A 6965-nucleotide genomic window follows, 5' to 3' on the forward strand; every position below is an offset into this window, starting at 1 on the left:
AGCTCATAACTGTGTCCTGGTTTTAAGGTGTCATGTATTCTCTGCCTAGCACTCAGCATGGGATGATAAGATGAGGGCTGTGGAGGTAGGACTGGCCTCAGTTGACTTGTGAGTCATGGGAGTGTGTCTGAGAGCGGTGCAGTGATGACAAACCAGTCTCACTGAGGACAGAGGGCTCTTTTTTATTTTTTTAAAACATCATTATCTCTTTATTAAATTTTCATAGAAATACATAAAAGATTTTTTATCCCCCATAGTGTGCTCATCTCTCTACAAAACATGTAAGAAGGCAACATTCCTGCTCCTAGAGGCTTATAAACTAAGGCTCCGGTCCTTCACTTATGCACCTGCTTAACTTTATGCATCTGAGTAGTCACTGCGTCACTATGTAACTGAAGTCACGCATTTGCAGGATTGGGGCGTAATGGTTCAATCCTGCAGAAAATTGCCCCCAGACAATCCCAATAGATCAATGCAAGTATTCAGGAATAAGGACTACTTTGGGGATAAGGATTTTTAGGATGGGCCCATAAATAAAATTCATTACACCACAAACACATAAAATATAGCAGATGAGAGAATGAAGGGCTATGGGTTTTGTTTAATTTTTGTTTTCTACAGTGTTAGTAGCTATGAATATCAGAGGGGTAGCCGTGTTAGTCTGAATCTGTAAAAAGCAACAGAGGGTCCTGTGGCACCTTTAAGACTAACAGAAGTATTGGGAGCATAAGCTTTCGTGGGTAAGAACCTCACTTCTGACTTGCATCTGAAGAAGTGAGGTTCTTACCCACGAAAGCTTATGCTCCCAATACTTCTGTTAGTCTTAAAGGTGCCACAGGACCCTCTGTTGCTTTTTAGTGGCTATGGTGGACTTTCACTGTAGGCTTTGAGCTAATCACCAATATGTTTGTCAGATTACATTAATTTATATCCAGGTAATACGTAAACATTATGAGCCAAATTAATCCCTGATGTAAATCTATTGACTAATGGAGTTACGCTGGGGATGAATTTAGTCCATTATGAATACATCTATTGCAAGTTCTTTCTATCAGTAGGATAGATATTCCTTGTTTTTTAGGATTACAAGGAAGTAGCAATCATAGTCACAATCTGCTTTTGCATCTTAACTAATAATTTTAGTAATAAATCCTGGTTTTTCTATATTTAATAGAAAATGGTGTTTTATGAAGGCCACAGAGTCAGGTAATCCATCAAACGTGCTTATTTTCTGTAAATGGAGAAACCAGTGTGATTATTAGATTGATTCAAATCCAAAAGTAGCTATAAACAGATTTCATTTGATGGTAAGAACAGAAAACTAGTTTGGAAGAATGGCCCTGGCTAGATTTGAGATCTTCTCCTGGAGCCTCCACCTGATGCAGTTTTGCACTCACATCTCGGTGCCTGGGGCACCATCGTGCCTGAAGTCGGTAAACAATTGAGCTTTTGCTGGGTAGCCCTGATAGTGTGGAACTTGCTCCCTGCTGAAATCTGGCTTTCTTTATCTCGCCCCACATTTACAAATACCTAAATGCTTATTATTTTCAGCATTGTTTTTCAATTACAACCACTGTTGCTATTTTATAGTTCTTATTGATTTTTGTTTACTCTCCCTTGTTTGGAATTTTTGTTGAGGTTGGGGTAGTTCTTTTTATTAGTTAATGAGAAATTGTTTTTATGATTGTTCACCACTCCGATCACTTTTGTGCGGGGTGGGGTGCTTTACACATTTGTTATTTATTATTAGAGTGGTGTAACTGAGAAGAATTTGGCCCATTACATTTAATATCCCCGTTGAAGGGAAAAAAATTCTGTCAGCAGGGAAAAATAAATAAATAGTTTATGTAAGAGCTGAAAAAAAAAGGAAATATTTCTCTTCCACATATTAGAAAATGTGAATAAAAGGTGTCTCCCCCAAAATATACTGGAATTGTAGGTGAATTGTAACTGAACCCGGGATTACCAGGTCATACCCAGTTAAACCTTTAGAAGTAGGAGGGAGGAACCCTTTTCTTTAATTTTCACACTAAGAAACTGCTTCTTAAAAGCCATCGTTTTTCTTCATTGGGAGGAGGGAGAGGTCCCTGTGTAAACTGGGCCTTGTGCTGTGGCCCATCTTTTAAAAAACCTTTTCTGGTTGTTGTTGGTCGTGGTTGTTTTTAAAGCAATGCTATTGCCATTTAGTGGAGTGATGGACAAAGATGGTGATCAAAGTATCTCACAACGAAGTTCATTAAATTAAAGCCATTGGTGATTACTTCATCGAGTTCTCAGATGCTGTCTGGCCAGTTGAAGAATGACATCTTACTACACCATTGTTTGCACTCAGTGGACCAATTCTGTGCTCAATTGCACTAGTGTAACTTCTGTTAAAGTCAGTAGGATGCACACGCATGTTAATTAAAGACAGAATTGAGTCCTCAGCGTCTTGTACTGCTGCTTTATTTAATTATCACTCTACTATTGTACTGCCCTCCCTTATTTTTATCTTGCTTCTCTGCTTCAGCCTTTGTCCTGCCCATCTGGCTTGCTACACAACACACAGGCCACCCTTCAAGACATTGCTTGGCAATAATTCAAGGACTTTTACGTAATTCGTCATCTGCAAGGACATCAAATTTCATACGAAATATGGACAAAATGGAGATGAACCAAGTTAATCTCTTTAGCGTTCTTCATCACTTGTGGACATTTAACTCATGAGCAGGGGTGTCCTTTCTTAACAGCAGGAACAGGCTAATGGGTCAAAAAGGAAAATCATTTAGAATGTAGTTGCTTCTGAGAAGCATAACATTCTTTGTTCAACAAAATGGACTCATTTCATAGAAAAAAATCAAGGAGGACTGTGATAACTGCCAAGTAACCCTCCAATGTTCAGTGCAACTTGGGCAATTGAAACACTAAGGAGATCTCATAGGTATAGCTCAGTCTCCAGTACCATTTGTGAAAGATGCCAGACTGATGGCATTGGAAACTGAATTCACCTAGCCTCAGAACATGTACCACATGGGAAGTGGTAGTACCAGTTTCCATGCACCATCCCATCCAGATGACTCATTTCATAGTGAGCGGGCCAAATTTATGAGTGAGAGGGTAGTTCAGTCTTTGGCTTCTGGGTTTGGACTTCTCTGAAGGATATTAACTGTGATGGCAGTTCACCATGTGAACTGCCCTGAGAACATTATACCATTGAACATAGTCCTATAGCTTTAAAATTCTGCTCGACCTGAGGGAGGGAGTACCTTTTTACAGGAATTCACTGTTACTAGAGAGGAACAATTTTAAGGTACCAGAATGGCAGGCCACCAACAAGTGTTATATGGTGATGACCTTGTGCTGGAAATGCACCTTAGAGCTGTCACTCATCTAGGATGAGTGTGATTTTGATGGGGGTGATCCTGAACTTAGCTAGTGGAATGTAGCTGAATACAAATCTTAGGGCTGATAGAATGTCACTACAAGATAGCATCATTTTGTTGCATTGCCATCACATTTCACTGTGACATGCTGATGTAATGTGCCGTGAATGCCGTGATACTGTGATCTAAGTATTGCCTTAGATTGATACATGAGTGTGTTCCATCAGGCTAATTCATGTAAGCAACAGCCTTACCTGTGACTTGAAAGGTATAGTTTTGAATACTTATATGCATAATTAAGCAGCTATACCACATAATACATCCTACTAATTTGTTGACCAAAATGCAGTGCAATAATTTTCTAACATAAAAAGGAAAAGCAATACTATAGCTACAACAGGAAGAAGACAGAATTGGCATTAGCCTTTGACTGTTAAAACAAGGAAATGTCCTTGTAGAGCCATAAACAATCTGATTTCAGTCATTTCTGAGCTTGGGAACAGATGTACAGTTTATTCCCTCCAGCAGCAAGATTTTGATTTTTAACTTCATCTGCAACCAAACAGTGAAGGGGGTGGAGGGCAAGAGGGAGGGGAATTCCCAGACCTACAAAAGTATTATTGTGTTTTCAGGACCCACATGACACTAGCCAGGAATTGCTGCCAGTATTTTAATAAGAAGTCCTCTTCCCTCCAAAATAACAATAATACAACCCCCCACACCATACTTTTCCTTGTACTAAGACTGTGTGCTCAGATACCATGGTGAGGCACCCAGATACCAGAGGGATGGGTATGCTATAAGTTCCTAGATGGAGAGAAGATGCTTGTAGACAGGAAAGATGAGGGACTGGGACTCTATTATCATTTTCCAGTTTAAATAAACACATTGTCTCATAACCACCCAGGAGGCACCTCACTTGCCAAAACCAACTTGCAATACATCGAGTCAGATTTTCAAGGGGTCAGCACCTAGCAGTTCCCATTAATGTCAATGGGAGCTGCTGAGTGCTGAGGACGTTTAAACAACTGGCCATAAGCGCACAGTCTAGAAATGTTTATGCTTTGTTCCTGAAAAGAAAATATGCTGATTATATGGGAAGTAGAGCATAGTGCTCAACTTGTGTCAGTTGAAGTGCTGTGTGAGAGAGAAATGCTTGTAGGGTGGCCCTGGGATATCCTGAAAACTGAAGGATGGGAGGCTTCAGGAAAATGTTCTGAAAATAGCTGACAACTGCAATATGGTACATTCCAAAAGCAAACCATTTGCTCTTCAGCAGCAGCTTTATGAACCCACCGATAAAAGTTCGACTTTGCAGAAAGTTGCTGAGCTCTATCAGAGGCAGGGAATTCAGCCCTCTTTTCTGTTTGGGCTGAACACATACATACTTTACACAAAGAACCAATATCCACATGGGGTATGTATGATCCATAGCACAAGGCCAGTTCTCAAGAAAATAAATAGTGTGTTTGTATTGTTGTGTACTGCAATAAAAGTGTGACACACAGGGATGCTGGTAATAGAATGATATTTACAAAAGTTAGTTACAAAAAGATGTACTTCCATGACATGATAGGGGTCAATATCTGTCGCTTGCGTTTACTGTTACATGTGCTCTAATTCAATTCACATTAGTTAGACTCATTTTAAATATAGTTGTTGCTAGCAAGCTATTTTCTCTGGCCAGCTAGACAGGTGTAAACTCTTTATAAACTGATTTATGAAACATGCTAAAAACTAGGGCTCTGGTATTCTCAGTGGCAAAGGTTGTTTCTCCCCCTGCCCTCTTCCATCCCTTACCTAATGAGCAGCTTTATTTGAACTTTACCTGGATTGATAAACTGAGGTCAGCTGATGTTGTCATATGCTGCCAGCTATCTCCTCTCTGATCTCCCTCTGCCAGCTCCTCCACACTTGCTGTGCTGTAGTGAAAGGCAAAGGGGAGGGGAGAGCAGAGGAGCTAGCAAGAAGGTGAGCAGAGGCAGAGAGGAAGCAGCCAGGGGCGGCTCTATGTATTTTGCCGCCCCAAGCACGACAGTCAGGTGGCTTTCGGCGGCGCGCCAGCGGGAGGTCTGCTGGTAACGCGGATTCGGCGGCATGCCTGCGGGAGGTCCGTCAGTCCCGCAGTTTTGGCGTACCTGCTGCCGAATTGCCGCCAAAGCCGCGGGACCGGCGGACCTCCCGCAGGCATGCCGCCGAAGGCTTCCTGACTGCCACCCCGACTCCTATCCAAAACCCCACCCCCTGACCACCACCACCCTCCCGAACTCCCCTGCCCTCTATCCAATACCCCCTGCTCCTTGCCCCCTTATTGCGCTGCCTGGAGCACCGGTGGCTGGCAGTGCTACAGCCACACCGCCCAGAGCAGCAGGACAGGCAGCCACGCTGCCCAGCACAGCACAGAGCACTGGGACAGGCTGGGCTCTGCAGCTGCGCTGCCCAGCAAGAGCTCGCAGCCCCTCTGCACAAAGCAGTGCGCCAGTGGCGCAGTGAGCTGAGGCTGCGGGGGAGGGGGAACAGCGGGGGAGGGACCGGGGGCTAGCCTCCTGGGCCAGGAGTTCAGGGGCTGGGCAGGAAGGTCTCACCAGCCGTCATAGTTTGCCCACCTCTGGCCTATAGAGAGGAGAAGACCTGAAGAAGAGCTCTGTGTAGTTTGAAAGCTTGTCTCTTTCACCAGCAGAAATTGGTTCAATAAAAGATATTACCTCACTCACCTCATCTCTGTAGAGAGAACTGGAGTTTAAAATGTCTTTCCTGTTGATGGCCTTGTGTAAAGCTGCACAGCTCCTTCTGGTGGGGAAATTGAATATTAACCAGGAGCTTCCATGAGCTCCTTCCAGCACATCATTATTTTAGCAGAAATCAGCACAAGCATATGGATACATAGGCCTTGTTTTCAGACCTTGGTCTAGCTGTGTATTTACTTTTCCTGTATTAATAGCTGTGTCTGGAAGAATTAAAATTACATAGCTATATTCTCTCCAGTGCCAGAACACCACTTGGTGTGTGTGGGGTGGGATGGTGTGGGGAGGGAAGAAGGGGCATAATGGAGATCCAGTTAAGATTTCCTGAGTCTGAGGATCTGTCTCTGCCTTGAAGTGACTTAGATGAGCTTCTGGGCTGCTCTAAATTAGTCCATTGGCAAGAGTTCTTAAGTGATCCTGTACCAGTGGAGGTTGGTGTTGTGTGCACTCGCCCTCCATCCCTCAGAACATCCCCTTTGCTGCAGGAGAGAGGGAATGGGGCACAGGCACATGATCTGGCTACTGCATGCTTGTGCCCGGAGGGATTCCCCTCTTTCATGGCCATTCTCTACTGGATATATGTGGCCAGATTACAGCCCCTTAGTGCCCCTTGAGCAGTGTGATGGGGTTATGAATGCAGTAGAGAATCTGGGCCGAGTGCTGAGGTCCCAGTAAAAATCAGGCATTGGGGGTTTATTACCCATTTCTGTTCACATGGAGAACTTTTCCTCCCTGTTTGACAGAAAAAATATTACTGTTTGAGTTGTCAGTCTTTACTCTGCCAGTTGTCATAGTGCAGATTCCTTTTGAATACTTCACAATATCAGGACAGAGAAAGAGAAAATGAAGCTAAGAAATT

The 6965-nt window shown here is 43.2% G+C and overlaps 1 long non-coding RNA gene across 1 annotated transcript; it reads right to left on the reverse strand.

Moving 5' to 3' along the window:
- Nucleotides 1-849: 849 nt before the first annotated feature.
- On the reverse strand, nucleotides 850-6298 carry LOC112061815 (uncharacterized). Its single transcript, XR_002890413.3, has 3 exons — nucleotides 6077-6298; nucleotides 5191-5284; nucleotides 850-2739 (listed from the first exon to the last, which is right to left on the reverse strand). It is a non-coding gene; the product is annotated as an uncharacterized LOC112061815 (long non-coding RNA).
- Nucleotides 6299-6965: the final 667 nt, after the last annotated feature.

Source organism: Chrysemys picta, chromosome 1, assembly GCF_011386835.1.
Source record: "Chrysemys picta bellii isolate R12L10 chromosome 1, ASM1138683v2, whole genome shotgun sequence".
NCBI lineage: Eukaryota > Metazoa > Chordata > Testudines > Emydidae > Chrysemys > Chrysemys picta.